The sequence below is a fragment of the Stegodyphus dumicola genome, chromosome 10 (genome assembly GCF_044657685.1).
Source record: "Stegodyphus dumicola isolate Sdum_Otavi_A_Nest chromosome 10, ASM4465768v1".
Taxonomy (NCBI): domain Eukaryota; kingdom Metazoa; phylum Arthropoda; class Arachnida; order Araneae; family Eresidae; genus Stegodyphus; species Stegodyphus dumicola.
In genome coordinates this window covers 18,880,373-18,908,147 of record NC_140777.1, presented here as the reverse complement: position 1 = coordinate 18,908,147, position 27,775 = coordinate 18,880,373, and the positions used below count along the sequence as shown (strand labels likewise).

General features: G+C 36.2%; 1 long non-coding RNA gene and 1 other non-coding gene across 2 annotated transcripts in view; both read left to right on the top strand.

Annotated features, from left to right (window-relative positions):
• The window catches only part of LOC146994906 (uncharacterized), a 162,372-nt gene that overhangs the window by 10,057 nt on the left and 124,540 nt on the right, over window positions 1-27,775 (top strand). The window lies entirely within an intron of this gene.
• TRNAL-AAG (transfer RNA leucine (anticodon AAG)) lies at window positions 13,876-13,957 on the top strand. Its single transcript has one exon. It is a non-coding gene; the product is annotated as a tRNA-Leu (tRNA).

Sequence of the window (27,775 nt, the reverse complement as noted above, 5' to 3'; positions counted from 1 at the left end):
GTGTCAACACCCCCATTATTCATTTTCTGCGGAGATCTGGATGATTCGGGAAATGATAAACTGACACTTTCGGCTTTCTTTATAGTTTAGTTTGCGTCCAAGCATACATCTGGCAAGCATATTGATTTAAATGAGTGTTTTAATTGAAAAAAAAAAAAAAAACACAAGGGAGACAAAAAAACGTCCTTCCCTTGTGTAATAAAGAAAATACGATAACCGGAGCCGCCCCAACCGGCATAATGGTTAGTGACTCTCACTACCGCACCGAAGAGCCCAGTTTCGAATCCCTGTAGAAGGCATGGATGTTTCTAACTGTATAGTGTCTGTGCGGCATGGGGGCCAATGTTGCCAGATCGTGCGATTTTTCGCAATTTTTGCGACCTCCATTAGTTTCTTATGCCACTTTTTGCAACTTTAATGATTTTTTTAATATATCGTAAAATGCTTTTATGTTGAAAATAATGTATCAATTAAATATAATTTATATTTAAAAAAAAGTAGTTTATTTAGGCTTAAACAGAAGTTAGCATCGGGCATTCTTGTTTACATGTGGGCTTTCCTTTACGAGCCTACACAGCCTGACGCCTGAAGGGGAAAAAAGTGGAAAAGGAAAAAAAAAAAAAAAAAAACTGCTTCGGGACCTCTGATCTGCCCCCCCTCATCCCTCGTGTGTTTTGTTTTTAAGTTACTTTCCCGCCCTTGTTCTATGGTAATAATGAATTGAACAAAAGAACTTGTAGGTTGCGAGCTATATATTGGGTGCCCAAATAGAGAAAGAAATAAAATTCATTCTTCGGATTATAATACTTTTAAGAACTAAGCAATGGAAATAACTTAAAAATCAAAGTCATTTTTTAAATAACAACGCAAACAAATTTAACAGTGAACGAACAAGGCTTTCTTAAATAATCAGAATGCTGAAATAAATCCACCACGCATAATGAAATTCTTGCTGAAAAGCATTCCTCAATTAATATGTTCACAATTAAGCCGGAAAAAAAATAAGAAATTAATGAATTGCCAATTCAAAATATTTAGTACAAAAGCGCTAACAGTCGAAACGTGAGAAATCTGCTAAGAATGGATATGTACAAATTAATTTAAAAATAGAAACCTAAATTAAATTAGAATTAATTAAAAAAGAATTGGATATTTAAACAATTGAAAATAAGCAATATAGTTTTAAAAGTTTAGTTAAAGCTACGTTATTAAAAAGACTTTAAATCGAATACAGCCTGTGACTTACAGAACCAACAGACTGTAAATTGTGATGACGTCAGAGGTCATGTGAGCACGCGCAACTATGACGTCACAAAAATCACGTGATCTCTGACGTCAGCTGCGATTTTTTGCAGCTTTATGTGTCTTCTTTTGCTATTTTAGTTGAAAAATTTCTCGCAACACTGATGGGGGCACTCTAAATATGCGGCAAGCCGAAATTCCTCTCGAGAGGTTGGTGGTAGAGAAAGAGGGGTGAGAGACCCTCGAACGCATTTCTCCCCCCCCCGGGATGCTGTCCATCAAAATTAGGGGCGAAACTGAGAAAAATCGAACTGTCACCTGTATGGTGCTCAAGGCTCTTGCCAACGACAGGCGCAATTTTGATAAGTCACAACAACAGTAATAGAGATCTGTTAAGACAACACTACTCGGACCTCGTGGAGATATCAGTCGAAAATCAAGGCTATGAGTTGCAAGAGCCGCCTCATGGTAACGTCAGGAATTTGAGCGAGTGGAATGACACGGACATCTCTTTCGGTGGTATTGGTAGTGTGCGTGCAGTGTCTGCGCGGCAAGGGGCACTTAAAATAATCGCAAGCAGAAATCTTCTCGAGAGACTAGTGGTAGGGAAACAGGGGTGGGAAACTCTCGGATCGCAACCTATGGTATTCTTCCTTTCGGAATTTTATCCGGGAGGAATTTCAGCCAGTTAGCTTAGTCCCGGCGATACCCTGCATACCTGTTTGGACGCACATGCTCTTCTAAGTACTGGGGACATAGACTCATTTTAACTGATTTTATGCCTTTAGTCGTCTTGCTGATTAAATCATGTAAAGGGTATCTGCTTACGAAAACAATACTATCAGCAAAGATTTTTCTAACGGTAACTACCTCGCATTGACGTTATACGCGGGTAAAACTACAAAAAACGCATCGGCAAACCAGTCTCCTCATCGAGATTTAGCGATCTTATCCACTTCATGGACCAGAATAAATTCGAATATTCCGTTTTCGTCATTAAAAAGCAATTTTTTGAAGTAAAGTTTCTATTTTTGAATATAAATTATTTAAACTATGAAGGAATTTATATTTTTATCTTGAGTACATGTAATTGCTACTTCCTTCATGTTATGACCGACCTTCGAAGACTGACTTCGAAGACTTTAAGCTTCGAGATTGAGCTCATAAGTTCATCCTTATGACTGATTATCATATTATTATTATGATCTAAGGATTGGAAATTTTCCAGATGGGTGTCGCATGATTCCCAAGGATGCAGAAACATACAGTTAATCAGAAAATTCTGCTGCCTTAACTGTAATGAAAGTTTAATATTTGTTGGTGTGCTGTTACTTATGCTCACTTGTCTGGCAAAAACATCAGCCCAAACCCACGTGGCAAGAAGAGCCAGATACGCCTAACAGGTGACTGTGCGATTTAGCTCAGTTCCACCCCCAATTTTGATGGAGCGCAATCCCGGGGGGGGGACGAGTCCGCGTCTCCCACACCTCTCTCTTTCCAGCAAACCACACGAAAGGACTTTCGAATCGCCGCATATTTAGAATGCCTCACCGACGCTATACATTTACAAACATCCATACCTTCTCCGGGATGCTATTTCACAAGTGCACATCTGTGTAGCCACCAGGTAGTGGCTTCTAGAATGGACCAATGAGCATCCAGTAATATTTCATGTCACACGACTTTTCGCATGATTTAAGATTTAAGCAAGACGGTTGAAAATATTCTGCCAGGCAATTTTCTGTACAAAACAATTAAAGCGTCGTCGATTGCTTTTGAAACTTTTCATTGCGAAGTTACATCAACTATAGCCAGTTATGAAGATTTTACTACCTGGTTGAAATAAATACAAACACATGTTGGATACTTCGCAAAAATATCGATATTTTTGCGTGAAATACTAACTCAATAAGTGGTAAATAAGATGAAAAAAGAAATACGTGATAAACATCTGAGCCCAAATGCAATCTTTACATAAAACTATGCGTGTGAGAAAAATATTTACACTAATTATATATGTAAATAGAAGTCAGTACTTTTTATCGCAGTCTATATGAAAAAGATGTTCTATAATTATAACCCATGCAGAATTTTATTCAAAGTGAACTTTACTAATTTGCATTCGTATACATTTAGTGTGTTAAATTTCACATTTAATAACTGCTCATTCTTAAATGTACTGTCTACACAAATACTTATCAAACAAAGTGAATTTATCTTATTCACAACGAGTATATTCACATATAACTTTTAATGTTAACAATGGATATAATCAGATCATATGTATTCTGAATCTTACACTTTAAAAATCAAAAGAATGCAAGCACTGAATAAGAAAACACTAGATTCATTGTAACACTTTCAGTCATTCTCAGCTCAATTAAAAAAATATACACTTGAATTCTCTTAATCCACATAATATGCCGTGAACATCAATCCTAATATTAATGCGTAGTAAAAATCGCCAAAGTGAAATGTCAGCTAATAATTAAACTCAGAAAACGAGAGCGCTACAAGATTTCTGCTATATTTATAGCTGCGAAACAAATGCAAATTAAAGCGTAAATAACATATGCTCACATGCACGAAGATTTAGCGTCACAAGAGCAATAGCAGCTCATTGGTCCATTTTCGAAACCCCTCCCTCAGTAGCTACGCTGATGTGCACTCGTGAAATATGCATCCGGGATTCGAACCCGGGACCTTCGGCACGGCAGTCAGCGACGCTAACGACTATATCGGTTCGACAGCAGTTTAATATTTAAAATATCCAAATTACATTGCATAGGAATTTTAAACTTTCATTTAAATCATAATTCAAGAGTTATTTTATAGTATTTCACTGTAGAATAATCACTTCTTTAACCTTTAAAATATAGTTTTTTTAAACGAATATTATTTTAAATTCGAAGATTTCGCATCCACCCCTCTCTCCCCCAAAAGGCTTTTGCTTTCGATGGAAATGTTTGTTACAAGCTCGTGCGCAAGCGATTTAGTTAAACTTTTGTACAGCTGTTACGGTGAAACACCGAAATCTGGAGAATGTCGACTTTCACCGGTGAATGTCAACATTCACATAGTCGCTTGGTGTATGTCCGAAATATTTTCCAAATACTACTATTTCTGACTTACACCGGTGAATGTCGACATTCACCATGTACCAATGGTGAATGTTGAACATATAAGAATATTATATTTCCTTCTCCGTAATTCATTCGCGAAAAAACGCACTTGAGACTCAGAATAAGAACTTAAGAACATAAGAACTTAAAACACACAGTACATTCAAAATGAGAAAGGAAAATAATTGAAGTTATAAACTTACCAAATTATGTGATTCAAATCTTATTTATTGCAACAACTTAAACTATTATGACACTTTGAATTGCACAAGAGGCTCTTGCTTTTACAACTGCATTTATTTGTGGAACACTATCTTATGCAATGACAGCGTGTACATACTCCTCTCTTTTCGACCTATACCACAGCATATCTGTGATTGTCGACATACACTGGTGAGGGTCCGAATGTACAAGAATGTAATGCAATATTTGATCTTTCACCGACGTATTTGGTGAATGTTGACATTCTCCGGTGAAAGTCGACATTCTCCAATTTCGGTCTTTCACAGTAACATATCCATACCTAATTGCATTTATATTTCTCGAGATATTTCGGAAATCTCTTAATTTCTTAAATTAATTAATCTCTTAAACTATTAGGACACTTTGAATTGCACAAGAGGCCCTTGCTTTTACAACTGCATTTATTTGTGGAACACTTCCGTTTGGAATGGCAGCGTGAAAGAATGTCAAGAAATATTCGATTTTTCACCGACGTATTTGGTGAATGTTGACATCCTTCGGTGAAAGTCGATATTCTCCAATTTCGGTCTTTCACGGTAACACAGCTACGTCTTCAATAATTAGTCCAAAGGGATTTGAATCCCGAAGGACTATTAGTTTCGTTTTGGCATTTTGCGTCGGACGGATAAATGTCGGTTCACTTTTCAAACTGTTGCCACAAAATGTTAGAGTCCTGCATTATATTTGAAGAAATTAAATAATGAAAAATCTGCATAAATGTATGTATATTTCTCGTATTGTGATAAAACAACGGTCCATAGAGTCATCGAATTTTGAATAACGTGATCCTCCAACGAATATGAGCATGTGGAAGACCAAATTTGAAATTTGAAATTTGTTTTATGATCGATTTCCTATTTTTTAAAACTTTGACGAATTTTTGATTAACAAACTCAAGGATTTCAAAGCGAGCAATGGCAACGTTGTGCAGAAAAAACATTTTTATCTCCAGCGCGTGAGTCTCTGTATCGGAAATTCTAAAGATAGGCTCGTTTTAAAACTATTTTGCGATATTGCTGTTGCACTGGATCTTATGGTTTAAGTGCGAGGAACATGATATTTAATAAAGAAAGGTAACACACAAAATGTTAAAAAACGCCCCTTTGGACGTAATTTAAAATCTGAAACATTTCAGATTTTTTTTTTTTTTTTTAATTTTTTTTTTTTTTTTTTTTTTTTTTGTTGTTGTTGTTGTTGTTTGCTTGTTTAAGAGCATTGATCTCCATGAGGCGTGAATCTGTTGATGAAAACGCATCCAACAATTAAATTATCAAGTACAGTGCGATCGAAAGATATTTTGTAGAATTCTCTCGCATTACCTCCACCTTACTTTAAGACTTCCAGAATCTTCCCCAAGGTTGTCCGAACAAGTTTCATTGAGTTGGAATAACTGAGATTTTGTTACACGAACACTGATTATCCGTACACTTGCAACAAACATCTACACCAACTCCGATGAAATTCCTTCAATGAAAAACAAATGTTAGTATATGTATACCTTGTTCCATTCTTCCATAAAGGCAGTTAACTAGTCTTGAGACAATCCATTAAGAGATTTTTCAAGGTCCGCTGACGATAACCATTTAGCATTCTTCTGCAATGGCTATAAATCTCACTAATCCTCTACTTCGGTATTTGATTGCACAACCCATTGCTAAATAGATCTGCGGATAAAAGGTTTATCATTTACCAAAATGTTAATACGATATTTCTTCGCATATTTACCCCCCCTTTTTTAACTAATTGTATCGTCTGAAAATCCAGAGGTAACATTATGCGAATCATTTAACTTCCGAAGAAAGCGATTACAGTACAAACATAACACATGAAAAGGTGTAATGGATAAACTGTATGGATAAAATATTATTTCTTTAAAACAAACATATATACCGATAATATATAATAATATTGCAATATCTGATGAATATTGAACCGATATCTGATAGTAACTGAACCGTCTGAATTAACTTGCAAAGCCCCAGGGGCACCTTACATGAAATGAGTTTTGACCGAAGTTTTGAAGAAGGCCATCGGAAGAACGAAGGCAGGCGAATAAAAAAAAAATCCGGATTTCGAACAATTTAATATATCAGCAATCGATAAGCTAAAATGAGCTGGAACGTAAATAATAGAAGCAAGAAGAAATCATATATTTAGAAAGTTTTCAAAGAGAACACCTGCCACGTCCGTCGAAGAATCTGCACAAAATATTGTTACGGATTTGGTATTTAAATAGCTAATGTTAGTTGAATTGTAAATTAAATGGTTTTATTTCCCGCGCAGTGCAGCGCGTGACGAATATTAAAAGAAAGCTAAGCCGGAAAATTGAAAATACAAGAGCGCGTGCATTTAACATTTAATAAATATCTCTTTTTGATTTCGAGAAAGTTCCAGAAAGTTCTCGCGCGCGATTTAAAAATCTTATAAAAAGGAGGAAAACCTCTCAATTCAGGAAGTTACTTAGTTTGTTGTTGTTCTGTAACAGGTCTCTGGAAAGCTGTTCGGAAGAAATGGGATAGAATACCTCTTCTGCCACTTCAAAAGGCATTATTATCCTGGAAATTGCGGTGTCGAAAGATAGTTCAGAATAAAGGATGTCAAATAGAACATTTAAAACACAAGAATTTTATGTAATTTAGTTTTGTGAATACCACATATATCGTCTAAAAAATGTGTGAACAGCCTCTGTATATAAAGAAAAAAGTCGGTTTGTTTGTTCCTTAATACAGGGGTTGGACAAAAATATGGAAACACCTTTAAAAAAACATGTTTCTTTGCTTAATATGGTGTAGGAAACCCGTTGGCATCCAAAACAGCTTGCAGTCTTCTCGGAATGGATAAATACAGTTCCTGTATGTTTGCCAAGGGAATATTATACCATTCTTCCTGCAAAACGGTGGCAAGTTCAGATAACGATGTTGGCGGTGGATAACGAGAACGCACTTTCCGTTCCAATGTAGACCACAAAAGTTCGATGATATTCAGGTCTGGTGACTGTGGTGGCCAGGGGAGATGGGACAACTCATCCTCGTGCTCAGAAAACCAGTCCTGGACAATGTGAGCTGTGTGAACAGGGGCTTTGTCGTCTTGGAAGACACCATCACCATCGGGGAACAAAGTTTGTACCATGGGATGAACTTGATCGGCCAAAATGTTCACATAAGTCTTGGTAGACATGTGCCCTAACACAGTTATCATGGAGCTAGCAGAGAACCACGATATGGCTGCCCAAACCATAACAGAATCCCCGCCATGTTTTGCTCCTGGCAACAAGCAGTCTGTATTATAGGCTTGAGATGGCGTTCTCCAGACGTAAACTCGGCCAGAAGTGGGAAACAATGTGAAAGAAGACTCGTCAGACCATATTACTCGCTTCCACTGCTCTATAGTCCAGGCTTTATGACTTAAACACCACCTTTTCCTGTTACGGGCATTAGCATCACTGATGAGTGGCTTCTCAATTGCAGCACGGCCAGCAATTCCCTGTTTATGAAGCTCCCTTCTAATTGCATTAGTCCTCACAGGGTTCGGTAATTCATTTCAGCAGTAATTTTTGCAGCTGTGGTCTTCTTATTTTTCGTCACAATTGCCCTTAATGATCGTCTGTCACGATCACTCAGGACACACTTTCGTCCGCGCTGTGATTTAGCAGATGATGTTTTTCCGCTTTTCAAATATGCGGAATAAATCTTCGATACAGTACCTCTTGAAATACTAAACACCTCGGCTACCTTGCTTAACGAAGCACCTACCATACGTGCTCCAACAATTTGCCCACGTTCGAAGTCTGTTAACTCTGACATAATGCAATGACAACCTCACATAACAGTACTCCGACAACAACTGAACTGTTTAGCACATTTACGAAGTTGTATAGGTGGCATCAGTAGTCGAAAACGCCAGCGCCACCTACATATTTCATTAAAATGAATCTTTCTTTTCAAACATGCATTTCACAAGGTGTTTCCATATTTTTGTCCATCCACTGTAACTCAGTCACTACTATAGCTATCATCGCCAAACTTTCTTAAGTTCTTTTCTGGGTTCTGGAAAAGGTTGTCGTCCACTTTGAAAAAAAAAAAAAAAAAAAAAAAAAAAAAAAAGTGGGTTACAGGGATATTGTTCTCTGTTTTTCTATGCATTACTCTCAATCTGACTTAACTGGCCTCTAGTACTTCTGCTAGTTAAGAAATAAATTAAAAGGTTCATATTTTAACGGTCGCCCAAATGGCTTTTTTAAAGTTTAACACAGTCTATCAGTACAGATTATCAAAAAAGATGACCTACTGGAATAGCGAATCATTTTATATATATTTAGACTAATATGGGAACGTTATACATCTTTTGTATGTTTGAAAAATAAATATATATATAAGTCATTCTGTAAAAATATTTAATATTTTTAGTGAGATATATCATGAAGAAAAGAATCAAGTAACAGAAGCTTCATGCTTCGAGAATTTTGGTCACATGATACCTCTCAGTAAAACATATACGAAATTTCGAGTTTCACAAAAACCACTTAATTACACTGCGAAGGTATAAAAATGCTTTACGTTTTTCCTGAATTAAAAAGCGACTAAGAAGGTGGGAATCCAATCGTCAATTTTGTGGCAAAATGGTTATCGTGCACTATATTTGGGCGCCACTGTAATCGTTGGGGTGCTAGTATTTAGGAAACATGATATAATCTAATGAGTCATTAGGCTATTTCGGAACAGGAAACATAACAAATCTACAGTGCCCTGGCCGGAATACGAAATCCGGTCCTACCAACTGCTAGTCAGATGTGCTTCCAGTTAATTACGCGACAAAAGTACTTTACAATTTAATTACTATAAATAGGCCGATATTTTAAAATATAACTGGATGTCTAACTGGTATGTTGGGGATATATAGTCTAATGCTGCGGAGTTGGGACTCAAGGACATATCTTGCTTTATGTAATTATAGATAACTCTATGCTTCAGCTTTTATCGGTGATAAGCCTGGATTCTCAGATAAAGGTGTAACTGTTTTTGTTTTGTTGTCAAAATCTAACTGAAATTTTTGATAAGGGATTTAATGTCGTCAAATCTGTTTGTGTATGGCTTCCTCATTCATTCTTTGAGAGCAAAATGAGTCATTGATAAATATAAACTGATTGTGTTCTTTTGATAACTATCCCATACCAGTTTAAATTTACACTTTAAAAGTTGATAAAAAGTATGAAAGGAATACTAAGAACCAGAAAGTACGTCTAATAGGCGCATTTGAAAATTCTATGCTTCAGCCTCGAGGGCATCTGAAAATTAACTCTGAAACTGGCAATTATAAAGCGCAAAATTTCATCAGATTATTACAGACGTAAATAATGTTTTTATACGCATGTAAATCACACGACAAATAGATAAAGAAAATATGATAAGTATATATAAATATGATAAGAAAATATAATAATTCATTTTTTATAAAGAAAGCACTAAAAACGTATTTTATACAATTTTTATATTCTATTTCACTTTGCAATAGAACCGTAGAAGTCAGAGTATGTAGTCAGAGTAAAATGGGTTTGGTTTGTTTGATGCGATTACGGCAAAGCCTCCAGGGCTATCTTCCCAAGGGAAGGGATGGCTTCGTGGAGAGCTTTCTAAGGTTAACTGGCTCGTGTACACGTTATACATGGGGAAAACCACGAAAATTCCCATGAAAACAAGCCCGTTCGCGGGATTCGAACCTCGGACCGAACTACCAGTGTTCTGCGACTTTACCGCTCGGCTGCTGGTGGGCCTTAAATGGGAGTGCACTCTTAATCTCTATTCGTAACCTTATCAGGTTCAGTGTTTCTCCTTACTTGCTTGGGGAACATTGAAGAACCTGATAGTGGCGCCCAACGTGAGGCCCACTATCAGGTTCAATGTTCCTTCTTACTTTCTTTGGGAACATGCAAAGACCCTGACTCGGAACAGGGAGCTTACTAAAGCTATGTTCAATAAATGTGGGAAGTAGACAAGATACACAGGAAGGGTATACGAAACCCTTTATTTTTCACTCTTTACAATAATTTCCGTACTTCGGAATACAGAGACCAACTACTTGTGGTCTGAACGTAAGAATATAAAAATATTTAACTAAACTTTAACTTAACTTTGGAATAATAAACAAGGGCCTACGTGGAAGATTGGCCGTATATTAACAGGAAGCCGTATGTAGTACAGAGAACTGTTAACACTACAATACGTTTAAAAGTATCACGAGGATTAAACCTCTGGCCTGGAAGGCAACCAGCAACCGAGTAAAACTGCTAAGGTAAGCGGCCTGCTTCGACTAACTCCTTCCTCTCTCTCGCTTGGCAAAAAGCCACAACTTAGGTACTTGGCGTTCGCCAGACAAAATTTGCATAAATAAGTTAAAGCTTTTAATTCTGGCCGGAAGTAGAAAATAAGAAGTGATAGTAAAGATTTAAAATAAAATAAACGTTAGTAAAACTTAAGATCCTTACAACCTGACGTTAAGATTGTATATGTATGTTCGACCGGATGCATATATATTTTCAACAACATATATATTTTCAAATTTAAAATAATGTAACTGAATAACGTCGTTGTTAACGCCGTTTATTGTTTTGTATAACGTCGATGTGACCACATTGACGTTGAACGCTGTGTATGCACATATATGCCGACACATTAGCAACGTAAACAGTTTAAACTGTCTTTAAATTTTAAAATAATTTGGCTGAATAATTTTTTAACTTGATTTGGGCACTTTGGCTCTGAAGACTGTATATGATACGTCCGGATGCATGAGAAGCTACAGCAGTTTAGATTTTTAGCAAGTTTGGGTTTAAAATGATTTTACGTAAAATATTTTAGTAATAAAAATTTAAAACAGCACCTTCGAAATCCGTCCTGTTCGGCTGATAATTAAAAACACACCAAGGAAATTATAAATAAATTGTGTCGCTCTTTTTATATTTAAATATGCCGTATTGCTTGCGTATATTCCCCCTAACTTTTTATCAGAACCTAGCACATTTTTATAAAAATTTTAGCCCAAAGGTGAAATTTGCCCAGAGTTATTAATTAATTTCGTTTTGGCATTTTGCGTTGATTCCCTACAAACGGCGAATCATTTTTTTAATTGTTGCCACCAAATATTAGAGCCCTGTATTATATTTAAAGAAATTAAATAATGAAGAATCTGCGTACGTGTTTATATGTTTCTGGCATTGTGATAAAACAACTGTACCTAGAGCCATCAATCAAATTTTGAATAACGTACGTCTCCACCCGAATGTGGACGTCTGGATGAATCCGATGAAAAATGAAGAAAATTTATTATTATAACAACATATATGATTAAATGTCCTCAAATAATCGTGCAGTATCACAATATATCACAGTAGTAATCTTCTAACTACTCAAACGTTTAAGAGAACTTAATTCAAAACAGCTTAAGAAACCTACTCCGCGAATTCGCTACAATCAACAAGAGCAGTTTTCTTTAGGGTTTTGGGGAGCCCACCAGCGGTCGAGCGGTAAAGTCGCTGAACACTGGTAGTTCGGTCCGAGGTTCGAATCCCGCGAACGGGCTGGCTGCATGGGCGTTTTCGTGGTTTTCCCCATGTGTAACGTGTATACGAGTCAGTTTCCCTTAGCAAGTCCTCCACGAAGGCATCCCCCTTTTAGGCAGATAGCCCTCGAGGCTTTGCCATAATTACACACACACACTTTAGGGTTTTGGGAGAACATTTGGATAATGCAGTTTTTAAAAGTCCGAGAGCGCAAAAATCCATAGGTGACACATCGGGAGATTTAGTTGGGATATCAGTGAAGGGTATGGCCTTGATACCAGTTTTTTGTTCCATTTCTTTTAGGAAATTTACAGTGGATTTTGATGTGAGACTGCTAGCTTTGTCCTGATGGAGTCTCACAGATGGATGGCACTGTGAGTAAAGCGATGGTATTTCATTCAAAAACATTGGCGTTAAAATATGTTCGTGATAGTATTTGGAATTAATCTTGACATTTTTTTGCACTCTCTTTATTTTTAACTTGCCATTATAACAAAAACCAGCAACCATCATGAATCCCTTAGAAAAACTTTCTTTGGATTCTTTGAACCATGTACTTTAATTTTTTTTCCCTTTTTATGATAATAAATGGCTCTTTTTTTGTTACAATAATTTAAATACACCCATGCTTCATCCTTATTGTGACAATTGTTTTCCCATTTTTCTTTGGATAAGTGTTTCTCGTATAGAATTCTGCAGCGTGTCCTGCGTTGAGCGATATGCTTTGGAAGAAGACGATGCACATTGCGTTTTTTCGCTTTAAGATTTAAGTCAACGTTCAGCATTTTGTTTACAGTGGACACCGAGCATTTTAATGATTTTGCAACTGTCCTTTGACTAGGGGGATTTTCTTTTGACATTAAACAACGTACCTTTGCAATAGTCGAAGATGTCCGTTTTTTCCTTGGATACTTGTTTGGAATTTTTGTCCCACTTGAGGCTCCGATTTGACGTTTGTTTCCATTTTGTTGATGATATTACCTATCGACGCTTTAGATATCACAAAACCATGACTCTCACGTCGTTTTTGGATAACGGAGTATGCATATTTCTCTTCGGAAAGAGCGTCAATGTAGCCTTCGAATCACTGCTTTATTAAATTCGCTATTTTGAATAAAAACAAAACGTTCAAGCCACAGACGATAATTTTGACTTTTAAAAGCATAGTACAATTGCAATTACTTTTGCAGCAAACGATTTTTTATTACCGCTTACCAAAATCGTCTAAAAAATGTGCGAACAGCCTCTGTATATATATTCTTCTTCTTATTATTATTATTAATAATGCTGTAAGTTTTTAAAATTTTCATTTTTTTACAGAATTCATTGAGCATTCGCAAACGTTTCAAGTCTATACTCTTATGTGAGAATTGAAATAATAATTGTGCCAAGCATATGATCGAATAATAATTACAAACTATTATGCTCACTAATAAGTAAGTAAGAAAAATATATCAGCAAATAACCATCTGTATGAAACGTATATCTATAAGGGGAAAAATAATAAAACCGATATAAAATTTTCGTTTAAAGAATAAAAGCCTTAAATGAAGTGCGTAAGAAGTTTTACACGTTTCCTTTTCTTATCTACTCCAGTTGAATCCGATTAGACACGGGCGTGTTCTTGTCCTATTTTCGAAATCTTTTGCCTTTCAAAAGCTCATTATCAATTTAAATTCAAATTTGGATTGTACAGCTAGAATTCTTCCCGTTGGTAGCGTGGCCGAGCGGTCTAAGGCGCTGGTTTAAGGCACCAGTCTCTTCGGAGGCGTGGGTTCGAATCCCACCGCTGCCAAATGTTTATTTTTAACGCAAATGCTGATGCCAAATAATCTACTGAAAAACAGCACGATATACATATAAGGAAGAGATCTGCTATTAGATCGTCTACATAAGTTAAAATGTATTAATTTTTTTTTTTCAAAATACATTTTTGTTAGCCCAGATGGGGTATTGGTGTCGTTTTGAAATTTTGCGTTGGTTCACTATAGACAGCGTTTCTTTTTTCATATTGTTTCCACCAAATAAATATTATTATGTTTAAATAAATTAAATAATGAAGAATCTGCGTGAATGTATGTATGTTTCTCGCGCTGTGAAAACACAACCATAAATACAGGCATAAAATTTTGAATAACGTAGACCTCTACTTGAATACGGGCATCTGGAAGTCCAAATTTGGAACTTGTTTTATTACCTGTTTCATATTTTATAAAACATTAATGAACTTCAATTAATGAACTCCAAATTTGGAACTTGTTTTATTACCTGTTTCATATTTTATAAAACATTAATGAACTTTTGATAACAATCTCAACGATTTCAAAGCGAGCAATGGCAACACTGTACGAAAAAAAAAAAAAAAATTCATCTCCAGCACGAGACTTGTATCGGAATTTTTAAAAAGATTGAACATCGTTATAAGCAAAGCGACATAGATTTAGTAGTCTGAAAGCATTTGTTTGGGATTTAATAGAGATATGATCAGAAAGAAAGAATAAATAACGCTCTAATAATGAATTTTTAAAAGGAAACGAAATCTGACGTGGACACCCCACGACTTCCTTCTACGCCTATTAAATTATACACATTATTTTACCGTACATCATTTAAACTTATTTTCTCGTATTATTTTACCGTACATCATTTAAACTTATTTCCTCGTATTATTCTAACTTAATTAACTGATCCTTCACGCCAAGTTGAAAATGGCATCAAAAATTGAAAACTTTGAAATTAAATAGCTTGATCAATTTTTGCAGTACGGGAGCCAATTTTTTTTTTTTTTTTTTTTTTCAAAACACACACACGCGTACTGTGTAAGAGTTATACGAAATGCAAAAGGTTAAAATGACATGATGCCGAATTAGTTTTCAGATATGACGCAGGTTCGAGAAAGTTATTGCTATTCTTAAAATAGAAAAGGGAAGTGCATGAATTAAAAAGAGAAATTAAGGGGCAGTTGCTGATTGAAAGCACAGTTCAGAATTCTACAGACGTCGTAAACAATCCAATTTGAATCCATTTCACAATCTGTTTTGGGACATCCAGACGATATAGTGGTTAGGGGAGACTACCGAAGGGGTTGGGTTCGAGTCCCAGAGAAGGCGTGGTGTACTTGTCCTTCCCTTCATAGGACGCAACGTGGCCCACCTATTAGGGTGCTTCCACAACAATGTCGCCACTACCTCCGGTCTTAGTAGCGGCCAAGTCGACGCCAATGGACAAAAAAAAAAAAAAAAAAAAAAAAAGGGGGGGGGGATATATTCCTTTTTCTACAGTACAGATGTCAAGCAAAAAATAGTCAAGATGGATTCAGGAACGGTCAAAATGGATATTTCCGTTGAAATCTGAAAACCAAAATTTTTCGCGATTACAGTATAAGGTATTTCTCCCGCCTTCATAGCATGTCTTCGTGGTGTAAGGCTCCGCACACTCGGCGTGTATTCGAAAGGTCCCAGGTTTGAGTCCCGGGGACGTAATGGCATGCGACATGCGACGGAGGACGTGGGCACCACCCCTTTACCATATGGTTAATTGGTGTAGCGCCACGTCCACCAGTGTCAATATAAATATCAAGGTGCATTAGATTTCACTTATTGCGCCTGACTGGCGTAAGATAAAATGTTCTACTGTACAAGGTTATATGCATGCAGGGGTAGGATATGGAAACAGTAAGATGATAATGCATAAAACAATTATATGTGGAGATATGCTGAAATATAACATACCAACACAGATATCATAGATACATTAAACATACTATGTTACATAAAAATCAATAACTAACATACTATTATACCTACATTAATCAAACATTACCTAAATATCAAGGACTGAGGCACTAGTTGCATTAAAATTTCACTTACTACTCCACACAGGGGCGCTTTAAAATATTCTATGGTACATAGTTATTTACATGCAGGGGTAAAACATGGAAAAAGTTACTTAACAATTATTAACACCCAATATCCTAAATACATTAAACTTTTGTTACGTAAACATTAATGACTTGGATACTATGTTTACATTGGACAGACATTGTATGGATATCACAGACTCAGACGTTGTGCTTTAAGCTTCACTTATTGCGCTACATAGCCACATATTAACGTATTCTATGGTACAAGGTTATATATGTGCAGGGGTAAGTAAGGCATAGAAAACAGTTAGATAATAATGCATAAGACAATCATATGTGGAGACATGCTGAATTATAAGATACAAACACAGATATCATAGATACATTACACATACATTACATGGAAACATCTAGATACATTACACATACATTACACACACGTTACATGAAATTTAATGTCTAAAATACTATATCTACATTAAAAAGGCGTAGCCTAAATATCAAAAAATGAAGGCACTGGTTGCATTAAATCTTCACTTAACTGCACCATACAGGGGCACGTTAAAATAATCTATGTACATAGTTATTTACATGCAGGGATGAAACTTGTGGAGAGTTACATAACGATTATGGAAACAATATTATATAAGCACTAAACATATGTTACATAAAAAATAGTGACTGAGATACTATGTTTACATTAACCTGACATATATCAAAGACTCAGATGCTATTGCGCTACTCTGGAGCATGTTAAAATATTCCATGGTACATAGCCATGTACATGCAGGGGTAAAACATGAAAAACAATTACATATTAATGCATGATACAGTCATATGTAGAGACATGCTTAAATATAAAATACAAACACTGATATCATATATACATTACGCATACATTACATGAAAATCAATGACTAAGTTTGTCTACATTAAACAAACATTATATATATATATATATATCAAGGACTGAAACTCTGGTTGCGTTAAAACTTCACTTACTGCGCCTCACAGGTGCGTGTTAGAATATGCTATGGAACATAGTTATATACATACAGGGGTAAAGCATCGAAGACAATTACACAAAATTGCATAGGATAACCATATGTGGGAGCATGCTACAATACAGAATACAGTCCCTGATATCATGGGTACAGTAAGCATATGTTACATAAAATCGGTACAATAAACCATTAGACAGTTATATGAAGAAACCATGCTAAAATATAAAAAACATACACAAATATCATAAATATAAAAAAACATATACTGAGTACAATCAATAGTTTAGACACTATATTTACAGTAAACACACATTACATATAAATCAATGACTTGAACACTGGTTACATTATAGCTTCGCTTACTATGTTGGAGTTACATCAATACATTTGAACTGTAGTATAGCACATTTTGTCTTAGACACACATACGCACAGTTTGCAATTTGCAGATTACATTTGGAACAAACTTACAGATACTATTGCGTTTTAATATTACATGTGCCTATGTGGTTTGCATATTGGGTGTAAAATCAGACGCAGAGTTTAGGCGTCCATTCATTACAAATTTCACTGTAACTGTTGTAACGTTATGCAGTTCATATTGCATTGAGTATATGCAAGTGTGCTTAGGCTGCGCGGACTGCTATATTTGGCATAAGTCTGTGTATAGGTCTGCCAGCTTATCCATCATATGTCCAATTTTTTGGATTAAGTGGCGCTGCTTAATAAGGAATTTACAAAATGACTGCCTGTTAGTCGTTGGTATAGGAACATGTTGTCCCTCTGTGAGTGGACAAGAAGTTAGGTAGTGCTCCGGGGAGCCTGTGTGTCCACACGTACATTGATCTGAGGAACAGATGCCAAATCGGTAGAAGTATACAGGAAAAGGTCCATGTCCCGAAATGTACCTAACCAGCTGTGTATTGGCAATGTTCCGTTCTGTGTCCACATAGCTGATGTGGTAGTGGACACGTCTTCCAGTGGTACTGTCATTCCATTCTTGTTGCCACTTGCCAATGGCTTTAAGTCGTAGTGACTTCTTTAGAAATGTGACCGGCCATGGGATATTGAACTGCAAGTCTGTCGGGCCTAACGCCGCTTCTTTGGCAAGTTGGTCCGCCATCTCGTTTCCGAGATGACCCGCATGTGCTTTGATCCATTCAAGCTTGATGTGCAGGTTGCATTGGCGCAGATTTGCTTGAATGCCCTGTATTATTTTACTGACATGGTTGGGGTTCATGATGGCATGCAACGACGACAAACTGTCGGTTTTGATGGGGGACGTAATGGCAGACCACACATTGTTTTCTGGGCATGCGCAGTATGCGACATTCGTTTAAGACTGTTCAACTCAATGTGTGGGACGTAATGGCAGACCGCACATTGAGTTGAACAGTCTTAAACGAATGTCGCATACTGCGCATGCCCAGAAAACAATTTGGCGTAATTTCTATGTTGGCGCGATTTGTAAAGAAGATAAATACGGTATATGGTAGATGTACCGCCATCTGATTGTAAACAAATCTGGCGTTTAAATCTTCGTAGAGTATAATGTAAATGTAAATTAATTACTGTTTTAAAATACTATTTTTTGCTGTACTGCTGAAACAACTAGAAAGCTGAAATTATTGCGAACACTGAGGAGTATAACAAAGTGCTTGCAAATAACCCTGAAGAAATTTTACAATTCCTTAATACTAGTTATTAAATTCTTTGAAATGAGAAAATAAAAGCGCGAATATACGCTGACAAACTAAGCGAGAAAGTCCAGTTTACAATTACTGAATTATGACATGTAAACAAATTACATCTAAATAACGAATTATTACGAACATATGTTAACAAATATTAAATGCACTGTTATTGATAAATTAAAATGAAACATATATTAGAAAAATAAGCAAGTGCAATCGGTATGGACGTTAAAATAACTGATAAGCAAAGTTCCACAATATTAAATAAACGTCACTCGAACACACTCAACAGCCATGGAGGTCACGAATAAGCTAGCGTAGGGTTCGTAGGGTTGCTTAGTCGCCAATATTTCTCCCCGCGCCAAAGGTACACCATCAAGCATGCGCAGTAAGCGAAATTCGCTTAACACTGTTCAACTCAATGTGCGGTCTGCCATTACGCGTCCCGGGGATGACATTGCACATTTTTCACGTCTCTCGCATTAAAAATAACTAATGTTTCTACAGTGGCGTCCGAACTAAAAAAAGGTGGTGGATGATGATTCTCCACCACCAGGATTTGGCGACTGGGTCCCCTAAACCCTAGTCACCCTTTAAAAGTGGGAGTATATATTTCTCCCGCCTTCGTAGCATGCCTTCAAAGTATAACGGTCAGCACACTCGGCGCATATTCGAGAGATCCAGGTTCGAGTCTCGGCGAGGGCATTGCACACGTTTCATATCTCCTGCTTCAAAATAGGTGGTGTGGTATATTTAATTATGGCAAAGCACACTAGGGCTATCTGCTTAAGGGGAGGGATGCCTTCGTGGAGGACTTTCTAAGGGAAACTGGCTCGTATACACGTTACACATGAGGAAAACCACGAAAACACCCATGCAACCAGCCCGTTCGCTGGATTCGAACCTACCATCGAAACTACCACCTGCTTCGAAATAACCTAAGGTCTCAGCAAAAATACTTCGTACAAGGAACTGAAAAAGGAAATTATATAAATGCGATTTACGTAAAACATTTTTTATATTTAACTCAAACTAATTAATTTATAAATTTATTGCTTTAAACGTTTGTTACTTCATAAGCAACACTTCATTAAACACAAACATACTTCAGTGATAGTCGGACCTCTTCCTTCTACTGTATTGTATAATACAGCTGCGAAACAGACGTGTTATGACTTCTATTCTATAAATATGAGGCCTTTTTCATTTACATTTCATTTTCATTCATTTTTTCAAAGTTAATATCACACACATTCAGTGCTTTAGATGAGAGAACTAAAATCAGTTATTATAATCCATTGTGTATAATATCTGCTGCTACAAGAAGGCGTAAATAACAGTACAGTAAATAAATAAATAAATAAATAAATAAAAAAAGGCGTAAATAACAGTACAGTAAATAAATAAATAAATAAATAAAAAAAGGCGTAAGTAACAGTACCGCGCTGAATTTCTATTGGGTTTATAGCTGAGATAAATGTCGCTACAATAACCGTTTGCATGCGACTGAATTTGAATATGCTTTTATTTCAAAGGTTTAACAGCAATGTTTAATGTTAATGTAGTTATTCAAAGAGTATGCGACATCTGCTTAAAGTTAAAATAATTATTCGTTTCTTAAAGATGTGTTATTCAGAAAACATACAGTCAGAAAATTTTACTTTGTTTAATTGCAAAGAAAATTATAGCAGAAACCCTTTGTTGCTGGAAATTTATGGTGAACATGTTCGATTCAAGAAAGAGCATGGAAAATCACCAAAAATATTTCAGCTGTTGCAAATCAATCAGAAAATCTGTAATGCTGGACATCATAAACAAGAGGTAATTAATATAAAAGAAACACCGAACCAAAAATATGCTGTGGTCACCACGTGACTTTCTTGTATATGGCATATTAAATTATACACAATTTTGCTGCCTTTCATTTAAGGCGACTCATACACCTTAAAATCCATAACATCATCGAATATGTGACTTTTGCAAGAATTGAGATAACTTATTTATTTTAAAAGCAATTACTTCAACTTTTTATAGCTGACTGCATAATATACCTGCTCTCTGAAATAGTCATCAGAAAGTTTGTGTTGCCATAAATATTTTTGTAATTTAATCCGCTTTGTGACAAAATTTTTCGTCATGTTTCCATCTAGCACTCACAGTTTAAAATATTCTGTTGCATAAGTTAATTCCATATTTAATATATAGCTTTTATAACATTTGGAAACAATTGTAAACCTAAAATTCTAAGAATTTTATGTTAAATTTTTATTTTATTTGGAGTTGAGTTTATAAAATGTATTTTATTAAAACATTCTGTAATGTTTTCGTCCATGAAATTTTTTAATATTAAAATATTCATCAGATTTTTGGTTCAGTTAGAAAATAGTGCCCATATAAAGAAACCCATCAAATTTCATGTATGTATCATTAGCCATTTTCAAAATATCATGCGCGCAAGGTGGAAACATGATGAAATATTTTGTCACAAACAGGAATAAATTACAAAAATATTTGTGGCAACACAAACTTTCTGGTTACTAGTTTCCAAAGCAGCTATATTATGTAGTCAGCTGTAAAAGGTTGGAAGTAATTGCTTTTAAAATAAATAAAATATCCCAATTCTTGCAACAGTCACATATTCGAAGATCATGAGGGGTTTAAGGTGTATGAGTCCCCTTAAACTTATTTACTGGAATTTCATTGGAGATTTATTTTTCATTCAATTAATTCAGTTCTCACTTCGCGGCAAAACAAAAATGCATAAACTCAAACATCTTCATTAAAAACCGTAAAATACAGAAAAATATAAAACACCAAATACAATTTAAAAAAAAAAAAAAAAAAAAAAAATTAAAATTAAAATTAAAATTTAAAATTAAAATTAGAGTTTCTACGCAAAAACAAGAAATTCGGCTAGCTAGCTAGAAAGCAGATTTTTCGGTGCGCAAAAATGGGTGTTTAGTTTTCGTTCAACTGGGCAAAAGGACAATGAAAGTTCAGAAACTGAATTCACTATTCTACTTCATCTTGAATGTAAGTAAATGGCGGTTCGTTAGGATTAACTCGCCACTTAAACTTTTAAATTCTTGATAGTTCTACAACTATTGCATGCGGATTAACTAAAGGCATAAAAACCTCAACCAGAACATAAAAGACACATAATTCAATCACTTTTAAAGCAAGAAATGCACAATTTACAAATATATAAGAATAAAAAAACTAATCTTACCAAGCCAGGTAACAGAGTGGGAATATTGGTATACTGTATAGTTATATACGATCGGTTATCTTTTCTTTATATATATAAGCGGCTAAAGTGTGTGTCGCCGATAGTTTATTGTTGCCACTCGGAAAAATGAGCGCGGAAACTAACGTTTCCGCAGTTTTTAATTAATATCTCAACCGATTAAAGGCGTATGAAGATGAGAACGGTATCGATGGATTCGGAGAATTTTTTGGAATCCGAGGATACGCGTCTCGAATTTCAACTCGGCGCCATTCCGTAGTTATTCGAGAAAAAAGAATTTGGCACGTAGCCAAATCTCTCTAATAGGGAAAACACAAGAAAGAAAAAGGAGAATGTAGGGAAATCGTAGGGGAGAAAATTAATTTTTAATTAATATCTCGGATAATTAAAGTCCTAAGAATACGCGAATGGTCAAAATGGTGTGCCACGGACCTGCGGAATCGAACGGTGTGCTTCGCTAAACCCGGGAGCCAGCCGTTTTGGAGGAGATAATGCTACTTCACCTCATATATATATATGCGGCTTAAGTGTCTGTTTGTCGCCGATAGTTTATTGGTTGCTTGAGTAACTGTATTAACCAATGGGGTGAAGTTGCCACGGCACAGGGTTGCGTTTCAATTGAGATGTAGACAATTTCCTGTAAAACTTGCCTTTTCTATGACCATCAGTAAATCTCAGGGCCAAACGCTTAAGCGTGTTGGCATTTTCTTACATGAGCCTGCATTTGGCACGATCAACTTTATGTTGCCTGTTCAAGAGTTCGCGAAAGAACAGACGTAAAATTAAAAATATTGGATGGTCCTTCTGCAAGGCGAGCTCAAAAATGATGGAAAGATCTACACAAGAAATGTTGTGTACAAAGAGATCTTTGACATGTGAATTAACATTTATTGATTGAGCTAGCGGTGGGCTCTTTAAGAAATGTACCGCCAGTGGTTTCCTTCATTGTACTCTACTTTAAGCAATTAAGCAAGTAGAAGGGGGAAATTCCGTGGGGCAGTAAGCAATGGGCGTCATCGCCGCCTGCCCTGGGTAATTTAGTTTAAATTAGCAGACATCTTTGCACAAATCATTTTAATTACAATTTATAATATCTAGAACAGCGGTCATTTCGTATGACCGCCCGGCCTTCTAGTATCGTATATACGATTTATATACGATTGGTGCACAGCGACATGTTACAGCAGTCCCATATGCGAAATTTCAATGTTCTACGGCTACTCTTTCTTGAGTTATGCGAGATACATACATAAGTACGTACGTACGTATAGACAGACGTCAAATAAAAAAAATCTTATGTCAATCCATTTTAAATCCTCTTTTTTGAAATCCGTTTCGGGAAAAAGAGTCCTTTATTGTGTCCCTACGTAAAAATGTCAGGGAAAAACATCATTAAATTGCATTCGATAGCGCTCAAAATGGATATTTTCTTTGAAATATGACACCCGAAAATTTTCGCGATTACAATACTTCCTTTACTTCGTACAAAGAAGTAGAGGTTTTAGAAACATTAGGTTATTTCGAAGCAGGAGATATCAAAAATGAGCAATGCCCTCGCCAGTACTCGAACCACGGGCCTCTCGACTACGCACCGAGCGTGCTGACCGCTGCACTACGAAGGTATGCTAAGAAGGCGAGAGAAATACCTTATAAGGTAATTAATATGAATGAAACACTGAAACAAAAAATATTCATAATCTGTTTCAAAAGACACGAAACGTTACTTTTCAATATGCCGATGCTCGGTTTCACATGCTGTACGGTCAGTCAAGGAAAATTTAGAAGCTCTACTCTGCGATACGTTACCTCTCCAAAGAAATGTGTATTCCTTCCATTACACCACACCAAAATGTTTGCTCCTTCATGTTACCATTCATTTCAATATGTGTAGACCGGCCTTTCTGGGCAGTGATTCAGTTCTTGTGAGGGTATCAGAAGTTTTGATGAGTTGATTGTTTCAAAACAAGCAGATTTCTTCCCTAATGAAATAAAGTTTTGCTCATCAGATCAGCATTGATCGGTATAGTGGTTAGCGATGGCGACTACTGTACGGAGGTACCGCATCGATGCTGGTATCGCATGCCTTGTCACTTGATAACGATAGTTTAAAAAATATGATGTGTACACCACATGACTTCCTTGTACGGAATATTAAATAATATGCATTTTTTTATTGCATTTCATTTAAACTTATTGGATTGAATTAAATCTACTTCGCCGACAGCGCATAAACCAAAATAGAATAAATGCATTCTTTAAAATTCACCCTAGTATTTGTTTACCACAGCGACACTCTGGCGCTAGATTCACTTAACAGTATTATATTTCGTTCATATTGTATCTCAGAATGCACAAAATTTATATCATTTAAAGAATAGAATTATCTAATCGTTGCCACATGTTCTATTCAAATACTATAATAAAGCTAGAACGATGTATAAAAGAAATTAAGCAAACAAAACAAAAAATAAACAGTTTTTCACAGACGATTGAGTATTTCTCATTCAATTAATTCAGTTCTCACTTCGCGAGAAGGCAAAAATACATAAAAACTCAAAATATCTATATTAAAAATTACGAAGTAAATTTCAAACACTTATTTTCTCGAAAAAATTCCAGAAAGAATTAAGCATGATTTAATTGGCAATAATAAATGAATGCGTTATCTTTGTTGTTGCGAAGCTAAGTTTCTCTAGATTGGCAACAAATCCACTAGTCTCCTTTTTCAAATGTAAACATCAATGGCCGCCATTAAAACAGGCTTAGCGGCTATTAAACAACTTTAAAATTGCTGATAATTTTAAAAATATTGCACTCAGATTTACTAAAGGCTAAAAATCCTTAACCGGAAGATAAAAACAACATGATTCAATCATTTTTAAAGCAAAAAATGTACAATTTACAAACATATAAGAGTAAAGAAACTGAGATCACTGAGCCGGGTAACAGAGTGTATATATAGATAAATATATTTATATACGTTTGGTGCGGCCGATTGCAATCCAAATACGAGGTGCACATCTATATGTTATAGCAGTCCTATGTACAAAATTTCAACGTTCTGAGGCTACTCGTTTTTGAGTTATGCGAACGTACGTACATACGTTCGTACAGACGCCACGAAAATTTCTCTCCAGAATTCATTTTAAAGCAGTTTTATAATTTTTTTTGGAGGAAAAGAGTATTTTATTCTGTCCTTACGTACAGATATGACGCAAAAACGTCGTTAAATTGCATTCGATAGCGGTCAAAATGGATATTTTCGTTGAAATATGCTGCCTGAAACTTTTAGCGATTACAATACTTCCTTTTCACTTCGTACAAGGAAGTAAAAAGATGAAACATCAATCATAATTTCAGAATACAGCCAAAAAAAAAAAAAAAAAAACTAATAGGAAGAAAAATGTTTCATGAATCTCCTTGTTCCCCAAAATCGAAAGATAAACTAATGTAAGCGTATTAAACTCATTCGTCTCAGCAGCGATTTTCCCCATCCGTAACGTGTATACGAGCCAGTTTGCCTTAGAAAGTCCTCCACGAAGGCATCCCTCCCTTTAAGCAGATAGTCCTCGTGTGCTTTGCCATAATTAAATAATCCAATCCAATTCGTCTCAGCAGCGTCGTCGTTTGCTTGTCAAGAATTCATGACTGTGGGATCTAACTTTTTATTCCACAAAATAAAAAAGATAAATTCAAATCCCTCTAGCCGGATGATTTCACACTGATGGCCCCCTTATAAAGGTGCCAGCACCTTTATTTTTATGCAAGTCGGCGACCGTTCGCCAAAACGGAAGCCATCGTAACGGTGCTTTTACATAAAAAAACAAGTTCCAGCACCTCGACAAAAGTTGCCTTCTTCGAGTTCATAAACTGAACTTCATAACGGTGTCGGCAATTTATGATGGAGATTTTGCCGAGGCAATTCATCCTATAGCAGCTGATGAAAGTTGCTTTCTTTAAATTATAAAAAAGAATTTTACTACAGTGCGGACATCTTTATGCCAGGGCATCTTTGATATAAACAGTGACCCATAGTACAGAGATGCCGATTCCTTTATGATGGGAACTTCTCGAAGACAGAAACCACAATAAAGATATTCTGAAGTAAAAGTACCGTAACTTTGATAAAAGTTGTTTTCTTTAAGTTATAAACTGAAGTCCATAAGGGTGCCGGTACCTTTATGGTGGAGATTTTACCAAGGCAAATCATCATGCAGCAGAGCTGACAGGAGGGTACTGGCACCTTGGAAAAGTTGCTTTCTTAATGTTATGAAAGAACTTTATACGGTTGCCGTCAACTTTACGCCACAGTATTGTTAGTAACCGACTGGTATAAAAAGAACCTTTATGATGAGGATTTCTTCAAGACAGAAACCACGATACAGATGCTTTGGTTATAAAAGGCATAAAAGTGTGGCACTTTACCAAAATTTGCTTTCTTCAAACTGAATTTTACAGGATGAAAGCACATTTATGCAGGGCATTCTTGGCAAACAATAGTCGACAAGGAATTATGGTGCCAGAACCTTTATGATAGGAATTCTGCAAAACAAAAACCGTCATACAAGCGCTCTGGCATAAAGGTACCGGCACCTAGATGAAAGTTACTTTTCCCAAGTTGTAAATTACAGTCCTTATTGATGCAGGCATCTTTATGCACATTAGTTGTGTCACGCGACTTTTACGGCTCTTTAAGGCACGATTATATTTTTTTGCACAATTATCGCTACAAAATAACTGAAACATCGTGAATTTCTTATGAAAATTTCCAAAGCGAAAATTATCGAATTTAAATAATTGTGAAGATTTCACTATTTAGTTGAAGGAATTTGAAAGGAATACAAATATGTACTGGACACTACGGGTAATTACAAAATACAGGGGTTGGACAAAAATATGGAAACACCTTAAAAAAAACATGTTTCTTTGCTTAATATGGTGTAGGAAACCCGTTGGCATCCAAAACAGCTTGCAGTCTTCTCAGAATGGATAAATACAGTTCCTGTATGTTTGCCAAGGGAATATTATACCATTCTTCCTGCAAAACGGTGGCAAGTTCAGATAACGATGTTGGCGGTGGATAACAAGAACGCACTTTCCGTTCCAATGTAGACCACAAAGGTTCGATAATATTCAGGTCTGGTGACTGTGGTGGCCAGGGAAGATGGGACAACTCATCCTTGTGCTCAGAAAACCAGTCCTGGACAATGTGAGCTGTGTGAACAGGGGCTTTGTCGTCTTGGAAGACACCATCACCATCGGAGAACAAAGTTTGTACCATGGGATGAACTTGATCGGCCAAAATGTTCACATAAGTCTTGGCAGTCATGTGCCCTGACACAGTTATCATGGGGCTAGCAGAGAACCACGATATGGCTGCCCAAACCATAACAGAACCCCCGCCATGTTTCACTCTTGGCAACAAGCAGTCTGTATTATAGACTTGAGATGGCGTTCTCCAGACGTAAACTCGGCCAGAAGTGGGAAACAATGTGAAAGAAGACTCGTCAGACCATATTACTCGCTTCCACTGCTCTATAGTCCAGGCTTTATGACTTAAACACCAACTTTTCCTGTTACGGGCATTAGCATTACTGACGAGTGGCTTCTCAATTGCAGCACGGCCAGCAATTCCCTGTTTATGAAGCTCCCTTCTAATTGTTTTGGTACTCACAGGGTTCGGTAACACAACATTCATTTCAGCAGTAACTTTTGCAGCTGTGGTCTTCTTATTTTTCGTCACAATTGCCCTTAATGATCGTCTGTCACGATCACCCGGGACACACTTTCGTCCGCGCTGTGATTTA